Source organism: Acomys minous (genome assembly GCF_964271855.1).
Source record: "Acomys minous genome assembly, chromosome: 1".
NCBI classification, from domain to species: Eukaryota; Metazoa; Chordata; class Mammalia; order Rodentia; family Muridae; genus Acomys; species Acomys minous.
Genome location: NC_140483.1, coordinates 14,665,001 through 14,684,670, shown reverse-complemented (window position 1 = coordinate 14,684,670; position 19,670 = coordinate 14,665,001). Strand labels below are relative to the sequence as shown.

The 19,670-nt window shown below is 47.9% G+C and overlaps 1 long non-coding RNA gene across 1 annotated transcript; it reads left to right on the top strand.

The window, feature by feature from the left end:
* Positions 1-1,048: 1,048 nt before the first annotated feature.
* LOC311603158 lies at positions 1,049-5,439 on the top strand. The gene is made up of 3 exons (XR_014780977.1): positions 1,049-1,127; positions 4,921-5,033; positions 5,240-5,439. It is a non-coding gene; the product is annotated as an uncharacterized lncRNA (long non-coding RNA).
* Positions 5,440-19,670: the final 14,231 nt, after the last annotated feature.

Here is a 19,670-nt window from a genome sequence, read left to right as displayed (position 1 = left end):
AATAAGCCTGTGCTGCCCCAGTAGAGAGAACAAGGTGGAACAGGAAGAGGACCCCACCCCCACCCCACCCCACCTCCACCCTCATCCCCACCCCCCATGGCTGACTTGGTCCCACTCACTACGTTTTTTTCTTAACCTCCGCTTTGTGTGGATTTTCTCCTAAAAGCACCTGGAATCACAAGCTCAGCGGCTCAAGGTCATCTCCAGTGCCGGTTCAGCGGCTCCAGGAGCTATTCAAAGGAGAGGTATTCAGCAAAGGACACAGTCAGGCAGCTGCCCCCTGTTACCAAGCAATTTCTGCGACTATGCTAAAGCCGGTGTGGAATGCCACGCAGGCTTCAGCGGTTAGCAGGAGATCAGCAGTCTTCACAGAGGGGTATTTTGTGGAGTCAAATGACCTCTTAGATTTTCCATTTGTGTAAGCAGGAGTGAGCCCAGCCACCTCCTCAGCTGCCTTTGTTAGCGCAGCCTTAGGACCCCTTGGGGCTGCCCTAGCCAAAGTCCTTCAGAAAATGACCCGACAATTTGGCCAAGGCAACTCCAGAGAGCAATTCACTACACCACAAAAAATCAGAAATCCCAGAAGCATTTCATGCTCCTTCGGCAATCCCGCCCCACCCCCCACCCCGCGCCTACTGAGAGGCTACTGTGTCCAAGGAAAACAACAAACACTAGGACAACTCCTGGATCGGGTCCAGGGTAAAGCCGCATTCCTGGGGCACCAGCATCCCTGCCACCTCTGTCTCCCTGCACACAAGGCCACCGTGAGCAGTCCTCAGCTGGTCCAGGGCTAGGGCACTGCTGGCAAGACTTCCATCCTGTGTTCTCCCCGCCTCTATCCGTTGCTAACAGCCCTCACACTCCAAGTGGCCACACCTCTGCAGCCTTGTGCCAGGCACTTGACCCAACATTCTAAGGGCCTCTCGGGTTAGTACGTGCGCCAGCTCCCAACCCCCGTAACACTGGGTGTGCTGCCTTTCTAGGTCATGGTCCTCATCTTCCTCAAACATCCACCACAGGGCAACAAGTAGAGTCCTCTTAGAAGTCCACTCACTGCTGTTATGGCCGCCACTCTGCTAATGAGGATCTACCCCCATGATCCCTTGCATAGACAGGGATTGAACCAGGTGAGGTTCCTGAACCGTCCCGACTATTGGCTGGGGCTCTGGATAGTTCATTCTGAATATGGAAAGGGAAGCACAAAAGGAGTGTTGTCAAGGGAGAGACTTGAGCTTAAGAGAAAGTAAAGGGTCAGGCATGGTGGCACACGCCTTTGATCCCAGCACTTGGGAAGCAGAGGCAAGTGGATCTCTGTGAGTTCGAGGCCAGCCTGGTTTACAGAGTGAGTTCCAAGACAGCCAGGGCTACATGATGAAAAAAGAAAGACAGAAAGTAAAGGTTGGGTGGCACAGGGCTTGGATCGCAGGCACATGGGAGGCTGTTCTTCCGGAGGACCTGGGTTCAATTCCCAGCACCCACATGGCAGCTCACAGCTGTCTGTAACTCAAAGATCTGACACCCTCACACAGACATGCATGCAGGCAAAATACCAATGCACACAAAATAAAAATAAGTAAAAATTTAAAAATAAATAAAAGGGATTGGAGTTATACCTTAGTGGTCAATAGCACTGGCTGCTCTTCCAGAGGTTTGATTCCCAGCACCGCACCCACATGGCAGCTCATAAGCATCTATGACTCTAGCTCCCTTTTCTGGCCTCTGAGGACACCAGGTATGCGTGTGGTGCACAGACATACATATAAGTAAGCAACACGCCCCCACACATTAAATAATGATAAACTTGTTTTTAAAAGTTACAAAAAATAATCCCCAGGATGTGGCTTAGTGTCTGGGGGGAAGAAGAAGAAGAAGAAGAAGAAGAAGAAGAAGAAGAAGAGGAGGAGGAGGAGGAGGAGGAGGAGGAGGAGGAGGAGGAGGAGGAGGAGGAGAATAAAAAAAAGAAAGTATGGAAGTATTGGGCAGAACAAGCTAGGTGATGGACAGGGCAGGTAAAAGTTATCTATCATGAGAGGGGTGAGAGAGAGAGAGAGAGAGAGAGAGAGAGAGAGAGAGAGAGAGAGAGAGAGAGAGAGAGAGGGAGGGAGAATGAGAATATATTTGTGTTCTTTGAAGCTGGCCTCTGGAGCTCTTCCTGTGTTTGGGTTCCCATAAAATCCCCATAATGGCTGACGTTTCTGGAAACAATCAGGCTTGGGGGAGACTGTTCCTGGCAACTACGCAAAGGCTCGAGAGGTTGTCTGAGCCTTTCCCCTGCATGCTGCCGGGAGCCTCCTCGCCTGCATTATCTCAAGAGCCAGCGCGGGTTTCCCTGATTTGCTCAGGAAGAACATCAGCTGGTGGTAAGCTCTACAAGGCGGTTGGCTGACAGGCCCTGGACCTGGCGCCTCAGGAGCCCCTCATTCACTACTCTGAGGAGCAGTGTGCAGGCCTGAGGTGGTTAAGACAGTTATGCCCAGAGGCTTGTTCTCATGGGGAGGACCATCCTGAAAAGCTAGGCTCTGTGAGGGCTGTGAGTCACCTGAGCATCAGGAAGTTTGCAAAAAAAAAAAAAAAGAAACGACGAAAGTGCTTTCCCTGGGAAACAGGAGGAAGCAGCTGGTCTCCAGGCAAATCAGTGTCAGCCCGCCAGGAGAAGACCTTTTGGGAGTGTTTTGAAGTGACCACGTCCCACAGTTCACAATACACTCTTTCTCAAGGCCCTGAACAAAAGGACATTCTAGCCAGATAACCTGTCACCTAGACAGGTGGGCCCCGTGGGTGCCCGGGCTCCTGGAGACTGCTTCTCAGGAACATCCCCATGGGTGGGCCCGACTTATTTTCAGACCCAGGAGGAGGAAGCAGAGCTTCCTGTTATTCATTCTTGGTCTCTGCCAGGTCCCTGATTGCCCACTAGACCTTCTCCAAAGGGGACAACCACCACCATGCTGAGGCCCCTGCTGAAAAAAAAAACCCACAAAGGGAGCCCCCAAGTAAGTGCCTGAAGGCAGCCATGGGAGCCTGATCCTTCTAGGCTCATCAGAAAGTGGAGGTGGAGGTAGAAAAAAGAAGGAACATACTAGCGTTTATTTAGACATTGCCCAGGGCACATCTCATGTAATTACATATAATATATGAATAATATATATGAATATATATGCATGTTTTATTGCTGTTTGTTTATTGTGATACTGAAGACGGAACCCAATGCCTTATTCATGCTAGGCAAGCCCTTCACCACTAAGCCACACCTCAGCACTTTATACTTAAAAATTGCATTTATTTATTTAATTTATTCCTCTCTCTCTCTCTCTCTCTGTCTCTCTCTCTCTCTCTTTCTCTGTGTGTGTGTGTGTGTGTGTGTGGTGATGATGATGATGATGGTGGTGATGATGATGATGATGGTGATGATGATGGTGGGGGTGATGATGGTGATGATGGTGATGATTAGCCTGTGGAAGCCAGAGGACAGCTTACAAGAAGGCAACACGTCATGCACACGCACATTTTAAAAAGCCTTTTAATAGAGAAAAGGGAAGCTAGAAAAGGCACTGCTTAGAATTTTTTCCCCTTGGTTAACAGACCATGATCCTGTTGAGAGACCCTTGGTTCTCTCTTGGCAACATCCCTCCTCCCCACCACGAAACAAAGACTGACAAAAGTGTCCCTAGAGAGAAGAATTTAAATAACTTGGCAACTACAAAATCTGACGTCGTACACGGTGACCTCACACAGTTCAATCTCCCGGTTAAACAAGCACGTGTGTGCATGGAACAGTAGACATTTACATGGAGGCCAGTGGACGAACTCAGGTCTGGGTCCTCAGGCAGTGCCCACCTTTTATAAAGACAGTGTCTTTCACTGGGCTGGTAGTGGCCAAGCATGCCAGGCTGGCTGACGGGCAAGGCCCCAGGGATCCACCAGCCTCTTTGCAAACTGGCATTTCAGGCTTGAGTCACCAGATACGGGTTTTACGCACGTTCTGCAGCTCTAACTCAGGTGCCTGTGTTTGCAAAGCAAGCCTTGGCTTACTGAGCCATCCCCCCAGCCCTAAACATCTTAAAAAAAAAAAAAAAGATGAAATAGCTTATTTTACTTCTAACCCCTGAAGGAAATGACACACAAGACAAAACTGGACTGTCGTGGTAAACTCCCAAGGGCAGAGTCAGGCCTATTTGTTTACTACTTTGTGAGCACCATTGCCAGTCATGCATTGGTGCTCATTAAAGATTTGGCAAACAAATCAAACCCCGAGCTGCCTCTGGTGCCTCTCAACCTGCCTGCACTGTCTCTTCTACTTCGTTAGCTTCATCGACCGTCTTGGCCTCTGAATTTCTGGGGTCCTATGAGGCATAAGTATTCCTTGGTTCCAGAACTTTGCAGAACTGCTTTGCTCGTTCCCCTATGCAAGGCAAATCTTTCCTGAGCCTCTGCATTTTCGGTTTTATAAATATCCTTCCACCCATTCAGATTCCCAGCCCAGGAGCTCGGGGGGCTCCTCCCAGGTGTGGGTTCATCCGCTGGGCCCAGCAGGTCTCTCTCACTCTCACCTGTCGGGCCTTAATGTCCTCTTTGCTCCTCCCCTAAGTGATACCCCTCTCCTGAGTTCTTCCCAAAGACGAACTGTTTTGATTTGACAGTGTACCCCCAACCCCCGCCGCCGCCTCTTTCAGCCCCCTCACAAGGGTTTCTGAGGTCACCAGTGTCCTCTGACCAGACCCCTCTCTGGATGCAGGGCTCAGCCTGAGGGGGAGTAAAGTACCCCCCCTCGGGGGGGGGGTACCAATGACAGATGGTTCTCAGGTGGAGAACCAAAGCGACAAGAGGATAATGGAACGAGTGATTCTTACTCTTTCTCTTGGGGAAAATGTCATACATGAAACAGAAGGAAGCAAGGCTTCACCATAAAGTGTATTTTCTCAGGCAATCGCAGCAGCTGGAGTGGTCAAGGCCTGGGCTGCTGAGCTAGATAGAAATTAAGCAGCTGCTCAGCTGACAATGATGAAGAGAACCCCCTCCTCACCCTGGAGCCCCCTGTGAGTCCTACAAGGGGATGTTCTGGGGTGGGGCATGGATCCTTCAGGTTGGGGGTGGGGTGGGGCAATGGGAGCTTCTCTCAGCAGGAAGGGTGTCTGGTGACCTGGACCGAGTAAGGATGGCACCAGCTGAGGAGGTGGAAGAACAGACAGGCTGCTAAAGCCTCGAAAGACCCACCTAGTAACCTTCCTACCACTTCTGACAGGTGCCCCAAGACATGCTTTGAAGACCATTCTGAGCGAAGCCTTCCTCAGGACTGGTGGCCTTCAAGGAGGCTGTTGGACCCACATCTCCAGGGTTTGACTGTGGCTTCAATGTGCCTTAGAGCTGTCAGAGCTGGGTAGTCATGCAGCAGGCATATTTACTGAGCCCTTATGGTGTGTACCTACTGTGTGCACAAGCCCTTGGCCCTGAGAGCTGACAGCTTATGATGTGTATCACAAGCTCAATTCAAACAAAATCCCTCAAGCCTGACCATGTCAGGATTCTCCTGTGTGTGCTGTGCATTTTCTGGGGAGATGGGGAAAGGTGCCTGTTCACCCCAGATAAGGCACCAGCAACAGACCCAGAGTTTGATTTCACCAAACTCTAGCTTGAGGAGACCAGTGAGCTTACTGGGTGTATGTACAGAGCATGGGTGAGGGGTTACATATAGGAGTGTTGGTGACTCCAAAGCACTACAAGAAAGCTCCACCCCAGAGTGAGTGATTGCTTCACCATAGCTGCAAAGACAGAGTCCCCACCTCCCCGTGCCACCCCGCTTTCAGCTAACCTTCCCCATTCTGCATACCCTAACAACTTCTGAGACTGCAAGACCATATGGAGCTTAGCAGGATTACATGCGCTCTGGAGGCAAGCATAGGAAGGAGTGGCTGGAGTCTCAGGTGAGGCACTATACTGACCTCCTCACCCTTTCCCTCTCTGGGAGTCTATGAGGGTCACTTACAAGTAGGAGCCTCTCTGATGAAGACTGTAGAAGGGGTTTCTGTAACCCATGTTTTTCACCCACGCCCCAGCTCCAAGAAATAACAACTCTGAGGCTTAAACATATTTCCCAAAGTCTAGGCCAGTATAACTAGACATGTTCCCTGACCTGCTCATGACTAACAAGGCTGATTACCTCTGCTCAGGTCTCACACGTCTTCTGTCCTCCTCATTGTCCCGGGGAAAATTTTTGGGCACCTCACTCTATCCAGCATGCACTCTCTCTACCGGAACTCCGCCCTCCTACTTCCTGCCTCAGCTATAGGCCAATCGGCTGTTTATCGACAGGTGAAGAATCCACTCAGTTCACAAGAGGTTATACCTATAGAAGATGGTAATGCCCGTCACGCTTGGAGAGCAGTAGTCTACAGCAGTGTGTGTGCAGGTACATGTCTGTGTGTGTGTGTGTGTGTGTGTGTGTGTGTGTGTGTGTGTGTATGCACGCACGAGCCCCCACGATTCTGGAGGTCACAGAATAATCATTTCTCAGGCACTGTTTACTTAAAAAAAAAAAAGCAAAACAAAAACAGGGTCTCTCCATGGCCTACAACTGGCCAAGTGGGCCAAGCTGGCTTGACAGGAGCCCCAGAGATCTCTACCTCCCCAGACTTAGGATTATACGTGTGTCACTTGGCTTTGTAAGAACTGGCTAATGAGGGTTTAACTCAGGTTCTTGCAAAGCACTTTACTGAACGAGTTGTGTCCTTAGCCCCGTGATTCTTTTTTTTTTTTTTAAATCTTTTTTGTTTGTTTGTTTTAAGCTGTTACCTGGGTCTGGAGAAATGGCAGCAGTTCAGAGTGTCTACTACTCAAGTCGGGCATGGTGGCACACAACTTTAATCTCAGCATTTGAGAGGCAGAGACAGGTGGATCTCTGTGCATTTGAGATCATCCTGGTGTACAAAGTGAGGACAGCCAGGGCTGTTACACAGAGAAACCCTGTCTCAAAAAAAAAAAAAGTGTCTACTACTCTTGCATAGGAGCAAGTTGGGTTCCTGGTAGCCCACAAACACTTGTAATTCTAGCTCTAAGGGACATAATTCCTCTTGTGGCTTTCACCAGTATGCTCACAAATGCACATACAGAGAGAGAGAGAGAGAGAGAGAGAGAGAGAGAGAGAGAGAGAGAGAGAGAGGAGAAGAAAAGAAAAAGAAGAAGAAGAAGAAGAAGAAGAAGAAGAGCAGGAGGAGGAGGAGTTATTGAGTATTTTTCCTATCTTGCACAGATTTCCTCTGAGGAGCTGGAGAGACGTCTCTGTAAAGTGTTCAGTGTCTTTAGAAATGGCTCCCTTCCCTGTAATGTCTGTGCAATAAATAAATAAGTGAGGAGGGCACACTTTACCTTCTTCTGGCGGTGTAGTAAAGGATGCTTGCAGCTCAGCACCCCTCCCCCTCCCCAGCATTCCTAGCTGCTGGCTCATTTTACACTTAGTGCCTTAGGTTCAAGGTTCCTCAGGACAGGAACCAGGCTTTGCCTTGAACTCCTTTGGCCTGTGTTGCAGAACGGCTCTAGCTTTCCAGCAGTTCCTGTGGTGGAACCTGGCTCCAGTGTGAAGGGAGCTTCGGGATGGAACAGTTCTGAGCAGTGGGACCTGGCTCCAGTGTGAAGGGAGCTTCGGGATGGAACAGTTCTGAGCAGTGGAACCTGGCTCCCAGTGTGAAGGGAGCTTCGGGATGGAACAGTTCTGAGCAGTGGAACCTGGCTCCAGTGTGAAGGGAGCTTCGGGATGGAACAGTTCTGAGCAGTGGAACCTGGCTCCAGTGTGAAGGGAGCTTCGGGATGGAACAGTTCTGAGCAGTGGAACCTGGCTCCAGTGTGAAGGGAGCTTCGGGATGGAACAGTTCTGAGCAGTGGGACCTGGCTCCCAGTGTGAAGGGAGCTTCGGGATGGAACAGTTCTGAGCAGTGGAACCTGGCTCCAGTGTGAAGGGAGCTTCGGGATGGAACAGTTCTGAGTTCGAATTCTGGTTCCATCACTTCCCCCAAGCACTGCCTCTGCAGGCAAGTCACCTCACCTCTCTAGGCTTGTTTTCTCCTCTGGAAAGCAGATCAGGATGAGGATCGGAGCCCAGATGTTGACTCTTTTTCAGCTTGCTAGGGACAAACACTGGTGCTGTCCACTCCAGGAAAGGAAGGCATGGATGGTGGGAAGACACTTTGGAGTAAGGACCTCATCCAACAGCAAGACAGGAAGCCTGAAAACAGAAGCTGGGTGCTCCCAGGGTCAGAGGTCAACTGGAAGCAGGGGTCCATGTGTGCCCACCTCTACTGAATGCATGAGTCCATTTACCATGGTCTCTGCAGGGTCTGTCTGCTCTCTCCCTGCTTGGTCTACAGTTTGGTCCAGGACAACCAAGGCTACACAGAGAAACCAAAACCAGAACAAAGCAGATTCCTTGCAGTCATTTCTTGGGAATCACTTGACCCCAAGAGTATATCTTGCCTATGTCTTCCCTCCTGCCAGCTGCCTAGGGCTACCTGGGACAGATGGATGAGGCTCCTGGGCCAGGTGATGGTGGAGTCACAGGTATGGTGGGCCCTGTGCTGAAGAAACTGTGTGAACAGCTGTCTCAGGAAGAGCCAGCCAGGGCTGCCACTTGCTGGTGCTTTTACGAGTGAGATGCCGGCCTGGCAAGGGACTCAGGATCGTGAGCAGCTGCATCACTCTCAGCTCTGTTGTCACCTCTGCTACTCTGCTTCCTGCCTCTCTTCATCCATCCCATGCCAAGGAGGGCTCTGCCTGCTCTCAGCCCGTGCCCTAATGCCACCTGAGGGTAGCCAACGCAAACTCCACCCATCCCTTACCCCTTGAAGCCCTAATGAATTATGTGGTGAGCATCCAGGCCCCTTCTCCTCCAAGCCCTATGAGCTAGCTAGCTGTCTACCAAGCAAAGGTTAGAAGAGTTGTGGTGTGAGCAGCAGGCCTAAGCATGCTCCCTGGGGCCGAGAGCTAAGGAACCTGAGGCAGAGCACACAGATGATCCTGTACTGCTGCAGGTCAGAGTGAGCAGCCTGGATGCTGGTAGGGACCAGGCACATGCGTGAAAGCCTCACTTTTTGACTCTCCGTCTCTTACAGATGTTTGAACCAACATCTGCAAGCTGACCATGTTTGGGGGCCCAAACTGGAACACATAGTTAAATAGACTTTGTGTGGATAAAGGAATCCAAATCAAAACTTCACTGGAAAACCAGAGCCTGCTGTGGGCAGCAGGCGCTTTGTCCAAACTCCATCAGACAGTCAACCACAGGTGGCAGGCGGAGTCCAGGAAGGAGATTGTGCTGGGGAAGGGGTGCAACCGGAGTAGTGGCCCCAGACGCTCACACTTCCGGTAGTGAGCCTGGTCTCAGAATGAAAACCTGTAACCTCCTCCTCTTCCTCTTCCTCCTCCTCGTTTCCTGGTATTGGCTTCATCCTCGACACTGAAGTTTCAAAGGGGCCTGACTGGACCTCTCTCCTCTGTTCCCTTGTGAACACATGCCCCTCTCCCCATGCGCAGATGACGGAGCAATGGAGGCACTGGGGAGGGTTGTGGAGCTAACGCACAGGCTAGGTGAGAAGCTCGAGAAAGATCCTACCATTTAAATATGGGTCACTGGGTGTATCGACCGTGCCCAACAGAGTTGAGCACAGAGTTCACAAAACTGCAACAAGGTGCAAATGAATGGCCAAGGGGCCTGGAGTCTTGATGTGACATGAAACAGGAGCGTGGAAAGTAGGGGCTGGAATGCCAGGCTTGGCTCTATGCTCCATCGGAGGTTAGAAAAGCCACGCCTTTAATCCCAGCCCTCAGGAGGCAGAGGCAGGCGGATCGCTATGAGTTCGAGACCAGCCTGGTCTACAAAGTGAGTCTAGGACAGCCAAGGCTACACAGAGAAACCCTGTCTCGAAAAAACAAAAAAGAAAAAAAAAAAGAAAGAAAGAAAGAAAGAAAGAAAGAAAAGAAAAGAAAGAAAAGCCACCTTTTGAAAACTTCCAGTAAGAGGGCTGCATGCGATAGTGGGAGCCAGGAAGTCCCCCAGAATGTCAAGCTACACAAAGCTCTTAATGTTCAGACAACCACAAATAGTGAGTGTGTCATGAAGTTCCTGAAGGCGGCGGCATCCCCAATGATAACGGTGGTGGGGGATGCTGCTGACGATGGACCAGGGAGGAAGGGGCAGGCCACTGTCTAGCCCAGCCAATGCAGAAACAGTGGGAGTGGCCCGGAGCTGACTGACTGGCCTGAAGTCACCTGTTTCCCCAACCAAACAAATTACCACCTGTTTTTCTGTGTCAGGCTTCAGAGGCTGATAACAGTCCTCCTATTTCTATACAACCCAAGGAATTCTTGACTTTGGGTATGCAGACCTTAAAGCCTTTGCCAATACAAGCAGAACCATATTTCAACATGATCTGGTCGTCTTGCAGTTTTATGCACTTTATTCATTTCATAACTTTACTCTGAGAAAGGGAAGCTGGGGACACTGGTGCCAAAATGGAGACCAGAATTCCCAGGCCCCTTTGACACGTGTGGGCGTGAAGAAATGGCTGTTTCCTCAAAGAGGGCTTATAAAGAAGCGGGTACTCTCTCTGTGTTTGTCCTTTCTGCTTCCTGGACTTCAGACATGATGGCTGGAGCTTCGGCAGCTCTTTGGGGCCTTAGAGATGGAAACCACAGATGACACTGTAACCAGATAGTAGCTGTGGTTTTTGGCCAGCTGGGTGCTACACCAGCCCTGAGCTGATCACTTCCAGACTTCCTATGTAGAGGAGGAAATACACTTGCAGCTTGCCTTGGCTTCTGCTTCTCTATGCTTGTCCATTACTTAGGCCTACTGCTGCAAGCCTTTCTGAAGACCAACTGAAAATGGTGGAAGTGAGCTGGGCATGGTGGAGCACACCTTTTATCCCAGCACTGGAGGTAGAGGCAGGCAGATCTCTGAAAGTCAGGCTAGCCTGGTCTACAGAGTGAGTTCCAGAACAGCTAGGGCCACACAGAGAAACCTTGTCTCAAAAAATGAAACAATTAAAAAAAAAAAAAAAAGGAAAGAAGAAAGAAAGATAGGAAGGAAGGAAGAGGAAGGAAACAAAGAGATGTCATTGAAAGAGTCTTCTGAAACAGGCATGGTGGCACATGCCTTTAATCCCAGCACTCAGGAGGCAAAGGCAGGTGGATATTTGTGAGTTCAAGGCCAGCCTGGTCTACAAAGTGAGTCCAGGACAGCCAAGGCTACACAGAGAAACCCTGTCTTAAAAAACAACAACAACAAACAAACAAAAAAAAAAAAAAAAGAAAGAAAGAAAGAAAGAGTCATCTCCAGCCCAGAAAACAGAGTTTTCAGTGTCCAGCCTTGTACCTTCTATCTAAACAGAAGTGAATTATATGGCACATTTTTAAAAATTCATTTTTGATACAATATGAACTTGATATCTCCGAAGTTTCCTTTTGTATGTCTGTGTACCTTCGGTCTTCTTCAAAGACACAGAACATGTGTGAATGCACTTGCTGTGTAACCACCAGCCCCCAATTTAAAGCAATGACTCTGTTAAGAATGCATTTTAAAATGTTTCTAAATTAAGTTGCAAAGACTGTGCTGACATTCATTATAATATCAATGAACTCAGCATATGAAATCATAATCATCATAGCGTGTCTTTTAAATGTTTCAGAGCAGTCTTGTTATGTAGCCCAGGCTGGCCTCAAAAAATCACAGGTTTTCAGCTTCAGCGATCCCAGCGCTGGGATTATTGGTGTGTGCCAACACTCCTGGGTAACGGCACCTTCAGTTTTATTTACTTATTTTTAATTTTAAACCCATGCTTTATGCGCACCAATACCACTAACACACTTAAAATAGTATAGTAGGATGGATTTATATTGTTTTAAACCAAAGAAAAAGGGATATTGTAAAAGCTGGACTTTTTCACTCTATTGAGCATTCAGTATGCTGAATACTTTTGTTACATCCACTCACTTACACCGGGTAGGGGGGATTTGTCTGAGTTAGTTTTCTATTTCTGATACATGACCAAGGCACTTTATAGAAGAAAACCTTTAGTGTGACTTATGGTTTCCAAGGGTTAGTGTTTGTGAGGGTGGATGGTGGAGGGGAGGACCAGCTGAGAGCTCACATTCTGATCCATAACTCCAGGCAGAAAAAGCACTGGGGATCATGGGAATCTTTTGAAATCTCAAGGCCCTGTGACAAAAATTGATTTTTGTTGTTGGTGGTGGTGGTGGTGGTTTTTCCGAGACAAGGTTTCTCTATGTAGCCCTGGCTGTCTTGGACTTGCTTTGTAGACCAGGCTGGCCTCGAACTCAAAGAAATCCACCTGCCTCTGCCTCCCGAGTGCTGAGATTAAAGGCATGCGCCACCACACCTGGTGCCCTGTGACACAAGTTGAAAAAGACACTCCTCTTAATCCTTCCAAAAACAGTTCCATGAACCAGTGAATAACTATTTAAATATATGAGCCTATGGAAGTTATTCTCTCTCTTTCTCTCTCTCCCTTACCCCGCCCCCTCTTTTGAGACAGGGTTTCTCTGTATAGCCTTCGTTGCCTGGGACTCACTTTGTAGACCAGGCTGGCCTCGAACTCACAGAGATCCGCCTGCCTCTGCCTCCCAAGTGCTGGGATTAAAGGCGTGCGCCACCACTCCCATTCTCATTTAAACCACTGCAAGTCTGTAACCTAAAATAATATCATGTTTTAAGACAGCACAGTAGCTGGGGTCCCAGTGGTGCACACTTTAATCCCAGCATTTGGGGAGCAGAGGCAGATGGATCTCTGTGAGTTTGAGGCCAGCCTGGTCTACATAGTGAGTTCCAGGACAGTCAGAGCTACATAGTGAAAACCCTGTCTCAGAAAAAGTAATAAACTGAAAAGGGAGATATAAGGTGCCATGGTTATTGCAGGCTATAGCAGCTACTGGCCTTGGGCAAGATTCAGTTCCTCACTGAGGTGACCTATGTGTGAAAAGTAAGTATCATCCAACACGGAAGCAGTTTTGTCAGCAGGTAGCACAAGGCTCGATAAGAGGAAACCACCAGGCCCTCAGTGGGCAGGACAGGGCGGTGCTAATAACACTTCAGGAAAGATCTGGAATGATGGAGCAACAGGGAGACCCTGGCTGGAGCAGATGTGAGCTCGGATGTGTCTTCAGTAAAATTATTTTTCCAGGTGGCATGGAGACACTCCTCCCTTATGTCCCATGCAGCTTTATGACAGCCTCTAATGCCACATGTGTCCAGGAGGGCAGGGCCACCTTCTTTTATGTCCCTCACACTTACCTGAGTCCAAGAAAGGATGGTTGGTGGGCTGCCCAAGTTCTCCTGGGTGGGTATCGTTTCTCATCCGTGTCTGTCCCATCTCTAAGCAAGCTACCCTCACCTGGTATTTCTTTAATGTTCCATAAAGGGGACTACAGTGTAGCTCAGTTGGCAGTATGTTTTCCTGGAAATTAGGGATCCCTGGGTTCAATTCCAAGCATCATATAAAACTGAGTGTACCCAGCACTTGGGAGGCAGAGGCAGGCAGATTGCTATGAGTTCGAGGCCAACCTGGTCTACAAAGCGAGTCTAGGACAGACTACACAGAGAAACCTTGTCTTGAAAAACCAACCAACCAAACAAACAAACAAACTGAGTGCAGTGGTACATATCTGTGATCCCAGAACCGGGAAAGCAGAGACAGGAAGTCACAAAGCTAAGGTCATCCTTGGCTCCATGGTCAGTTTGTGGCAGTCTGCTCTGAGACTGACCACAGCCTCAGGGAAGGAGGTAATCAAGCCACAGGCTTGACATTAGGTAAGGCTTCAAATCTTGAACCAGCCAGGCGTGGTGGCACATGCCTTTAATCCCAGCACTCGGGAGGCAGAGGCAGGTGGGTCGCTGTGAGTTCGAGGCCAGCCTGGTCTACAAAGTGAGTCCAGGACGGCCAAGGCTGCATAGAGTAAACCCTGTCTCGAAAAACAAAAACAAAAACAAACAAACAAAAAAAATCTTGAACCAATAGCATAGGGAATGTGGAGGGGACAATACTGGGAAGATTGTGAAATGCAGTTAGAAATATAAAAATAACTGTTTTGTACCATATTGCCACTTTGGTGGTTTTTGTCTTTTCTCTAGGCTGATGCCTGACTTAGTAAGGCTTTAAAATAAACTGCTTGATTTCAACATACTTAGTCTCCAGTACTCTTGTTATAGAGTCCTCTTATGTTGTTTCTCACAACCCTGTTCATAAATTCATAGTGGTAGATAGATAGACAGACAGACAGACAGACAGACAGATAGATAGAATTACATACACAAAGCCAAGTCTCACTTTTTAAAAAATGGTTTGTTTGTTTTGCTTTTTCTAAACAGTTTCTCTGTGTAGCCCTGGCTGCCCTGGAACTCTCTCTGTAGACCAGGCTGGCCTTGAACTTGGAGATCCTCCTGCCTCTGCCTCTGCCTCCTGAGTGCTGAGATTAAAGGCGTGCACCACCATGCCCAGTTTGGGTTTCATATATTTTTAAACCCAGCACTTAACGAAGAGGGAAGATTATCAAAAGTTCAGGGTTCACATTGGGAGTTCCTGGCTACCACAGCTACATAATGAGATTTTGTCTCAAAACCACAAAATCAATAAATAGTTCTACCTAAAGGGCTTGGGGGTAGAATACATGCTGTAAATGTATGGGGCTTGGGCTCCATCACCAAGATGAAAATCACATGAAAATCTCATTTATTGTGGGTGATTTTAAAATACCAGGCAAACATTTACAAAGGAAGCTGACCTTTCATCTTGAATGCCAGCATCCAAAAGCCCTGGACTTATCAGTGTGTGTCCCAGAGTGACACAAACAAGTGTTGTGGGCTTTTTGAGTATTGAAAACCTTTATTTAACCAGGTATAGTGGCACACACCTTTAATCCCAGCCCATGGGAGTCAGAGGCAGGAGGATCTCTGTGAGTTTGAGTCAACCTTTGCCTAACAGAGTGAGTCCAGGATAGCCAGGGCTACACAGAGAAACCCTGTCTCAAAAAGCAAAAAAAAAAAAAAAAAAAAAAAAAAAAAAAAAAAAAAAGACAACCTGTATTTAATGTCTCTTGAGTAGTTAGCTTCTCATCAGTAAGAGGTTCTGTGTGTGTGTATGTGTGTGTGTGAGTGTATATGTTTGTGCATGTGTGTGAGTGTGTGAGTGTGTGTATGTATATGTGAGTATGTGAATGTGACTGTGTGTTACTGTGCGAGTGTGTCTGTGTGTTTGTTAGTGTGTGTTTGAGTGTATGTGATCATGTGTGTGTGTCTATATGTGTGAGTGTGTGTATGAGTATGTTTGTATGTATGAGAGTGTGTAACTATGTGTTTGTATGTTTGTTAGAGTATTGTGTGTTTGTGTGTATGTGAATGTGTTACTGTGTGTGTGTCTGTATGTGTCTGTGTATGTGTGTATGAGTGAGTGACAGCATAGGCATGAAAGTCAGAGGGCAACCCTCAGGAATCTATTCTTTTGCCACCGTGGGGGATCTGGGAATTGAACTCAGGTTGTCAGCTTGGTGGCAAGCACCTTTATGTGCTGAGATAACTTGTCTATCCCAACTCTCTTTATTTTAAAGGAAAAAAAATTTTTGAGTGAAATCCACCCAACATAAAATTAGTCATTTTATTTCACTTTGTGTTGTGGAGGACCAAACCCAGGGCCTTGCACATGGGCAAGCAAATCTTTCTCTTGCCCTACACACACAGCCCAGATGGCCATTTTTGTAGTAAATGTCTCAGTGATGTTTAATAGTTCAAGATGCTGTAAGATCATCGGCTAGACCTGGTTCCTGAACTTACCCAGCACTGCACTCCAACACACAGTCCCTGTTACACCACGTCTTAACCTGCCGTGGTCCCCCCCCCCCCCCCCCCCCCGGCTCCCACATCTCTCTGGGTTTATCTACTCTAAATATTTTATGTATATGGACTCAAATGAGATGTGGCCTTTTGTGTCTGGCTTCCTTTAAATGGCATGTTTTCAAGATCATTTCATGTTATAGCCTGTGTCAGATCTTCTGATTTAAGGCCAACATATACCCTACCATGTGAAGCACACGCCTGGGTGTGCCTGTGAGGATGTATCCGGGACATCAAATCTGCAGAGCTAACCAATGGCTTCATCCACTGACAGATTCAGAATTTGCACAGACAGTCGGTAGGTGCTAGAACTGTGGAAGGCAGCGGTGTGGGCCTCAGGGTCTTTGAAGAGTATAAACTTGCACGGCCCCTTCCTCTTCGCTCATCTTGAGATGAGCTCTACTCTAGCATACTTGACTACCCTTATGCTCTGTCTTACACAGGACCAGTAATAATGGTGGCATCTGGCAATGGGACCGACACTTCTACAACTGAGAGCCTGTGCTAGCTTGAATGAGAACGGCGTTCATAGGCTCATGTGTTTGAATGTTTGGCCCCTGGTTAGTGGAACCCTTTGTGGAGAATTAGGAGGTGCGGCCTTGTTGGAGGAGGTGTGTCTCTGATAGCGGGCTTTGAGGTTTCAAAGGCCCATGCCAGGCCCAGTCTCTCCCTCCCTCCCTCCCTTCCCTCCCCCTGACCCCCCACCCTCATGCTGCCTGTGGATCAGGGTGTAAAGCTCTCAGCTACTGCTCCAGCACCATGCCTGTCTGCTTCTTGCCATACTGATCATGGACTAACCCTCTAAAGGTGTAAACAAGCCCCTAATTAAATGCTTTCTTTCATTAGAGCTGTCTTGGTCATGACGTCTCTTCATTAGCAATAGAATAGTAGCTAAAATAGAGCTAAAACAAATAAATCTTCTTTTTCTTTTTTTACACTATCTCAGGTATTTAAGTTAGGAAAAAGGTAACTGATATATCATAGTGTAAGGCAATTTGTTTTTCCGTCTATGCCTGATAAATATTTGGGCTGGCCTCTATACTTCTTGTAAGATCTCTGTAAAGGAACTACTTAAAGATCTGGATGTTTATTGACAAAGTCTCATGGCTAGAGGCAGAGGTTCACCTTAACTTACACTATTAGGCCACACTACCCTCAGTTAGAGAGTATGTAGTGTCTTCAAATGCCCTACTTTAGAAATGTTATAAATAGGAAAGGCTGGTTATAATTACACTCCAAAGAGTCAGGCATAGGTATAACCAGGCTTTTAGCTACTTTATTGGGTTCTAATATTTACCCACCCTTTTCCACCTAATCCCTTCCAACCCCCCAACTCTAGCCAGGAGAGAAAGAAGGTTAAAGGGGGGAAAAGATATAGACCACTTCCTGCTGATTTGAAGTGTCAAGTTCCTTGGGGCAAGACCAGTCTTCATTGTCAGAATACCAGCAATTCAGCAAACAGCAATCTAGCAATCCAGCAACAGCAAAATCAGCAGCAGGAACAGTAGCAGGGGAGCAGCAGCTGCCCCAGGCCCTCTTGGGACTCTCGCATTTATACCTTCACAAGAGTCCCTAGAGTTCTAAACATAAACTATCTGTAGCTGGCAAAAATCACACCCCTCCTAGATCATGAGATGAATTATAGTTAGGAGCTGTGGGCAAACCTTAAGCAGCCTCATACCCGACACCTGGTATTAAAACCAAAACATATTCACATAACATAACCGGGCTTTTAATGAAACCAAAGTTTTCACTACACATAGGGGTACAACCTGTCATCCCAGTAGTTAAGAGGCAGAGGCAGGAAGTTCACCCACAAGTTCAAGGTCAGCCTGGTCTACATAGTGAGTTCCAAATCTGTCAGGACTACATTGTAAGGCCCCTGTTCAAGAAACGAAACAATTATCCTCCACCTTTGCTTTCCAATCTTATATATAAGACAACCAGCTGGGGCTGTAGCTCAGTGGTAGAGCACTCGCCTTGTGTGCATCACATCCTAGGTTCAATCCACAGACAGGAAAAAGTCGAAAACAAACTATACATACAGTGAGGACAGGAGCCATACCTGTGACTCAGAATTATTCCAAGTGCCGGGGATCAGAGGTCACATGCTCTGGGCAGGAAAGAGGACAAGTCAGGAGGCACATCCCATACTTTTACAGATCTAGCCCTGCTCTGTTTACAGTCATTGCTGAGACCTCAGGGAAAGATGAACTGCAGCAAACAGCTCCAAGTCTGTGTCCACACGAAGGAGCCTGGTCCACAAGGACTAGGATGCTTTTTTTTACCCCAAAAGTTGCTGTCTGTAAATGTTGTTTTTTACTTCCTCAGATGAAGGGATGAGATGAGGGCCATTCCTAAACCATACAAATACATGAATAGACAGCTCGGGCTGAGCCCGGGGTGTTTCTTTCTCTGCTGTAACTACCCCTAGGCTTAAGCCTGGAAGCTCCAGCCTCCATACAATCTCATCTTCTGCAAGCCAGAACCTTGAAGGCTTCAGCCTCCAGCCTCCGTCTTCTATCCTAGGCCTAAAATGTTTCAGCCTCTGAGACTTACTGCTGAAAAAAAATCTCACCCTTTCTAGTTCTTTCTGAACTCTGCCTGGCTGGTTCAACTCAGCTGTTCTGGCCCAAACTCCTCTCCAAGCTGACTGACTCAAACTGGCTTCTCTTAGCTTCTGACCGAATTGCTCTGCTGGATCTCAAGCTAACTCTGGCAATATGTTCTAATCTGGCTCCTTCTCCTTCTCCGGCTCGTTCTCTCTGCAACCTGTGTCTGTAAAACCGTCCCAGTAAAACTGCCACACAGGCTTCTCACACTACACTACCCTTTCTCTCCCTGTGCCTCTCCTTCTTGCCCTGCTCTCGTGAGAGTTGGGAATCTCCTATCTCTGATTCTGTCAAATCTTTCTCTGGTTCATCACTTTGTCTGCCCTTCCATTAGATGTCACTTTCAAACATCGCCGCTTTCTTCCACAAACCAATCTTACTTTCATTGTGTACTTTCTTTCAAGGTGTGTACTAAGGGTGTGCCTACATTCCAGCCAGATCACACAGACCTAAAAGGTTTGGATGTGATCCCTTGCCAGAGTAGCCATGTTGCTGCATTAAAATTCCTCTCCAACAGTTAACTGCTGTCAGTCCACAGCCCACTCTACAAAACATTCTCCTCATTTCTCTCTGTGAATCCTGTGTCCAGCAAGATGGCTTTCCTGGCCGTGGTAGATATGAGGTAGGCAGGGAACGTTTGGTGGAGGAGGAAGACCTTGTGCTCCATGGAGATGCTACGGCAAGGAATAAATGAGAACACATCATGAGTCATGTCCCGCTCACACCCAAACCCTGAGCAAGGGCTCCTTGTTGCACACTCTCTTTGCAATGGGAACGGTGGACTTTCTGCCTGCCTTCCTGACACCCAGAAGTGAGACAGCCACATCTCTCTCAGTCATACCTACAGTCCCAGTGACTCCAGAGACCAGCCTTAGAGATCAGAGCCACTTCAGGACCTTTTTTTTTTTTTTTTTTTTTTTGGAGACAGGATCTCTCTGTGTAACCCTGGCTGTCCTGGACTCACTTTGTAGACCAGACTGGCCACGACCTCATAGAGAGCCACCTGCCTCTGCCTCCACCCCGCTGCCCCTTCCGGACTTTGAAGACCCACAAAGGCAGCTCCTGACTTTTCCACTTCATCAGCCAGGGAGAATTCCACTGTGTTCCCTGTGGTTTCCTGTCCATCTCATCCCTAAAAAGGTGATAGCGTATCTCAACAGCGTCAAGATGGAAAA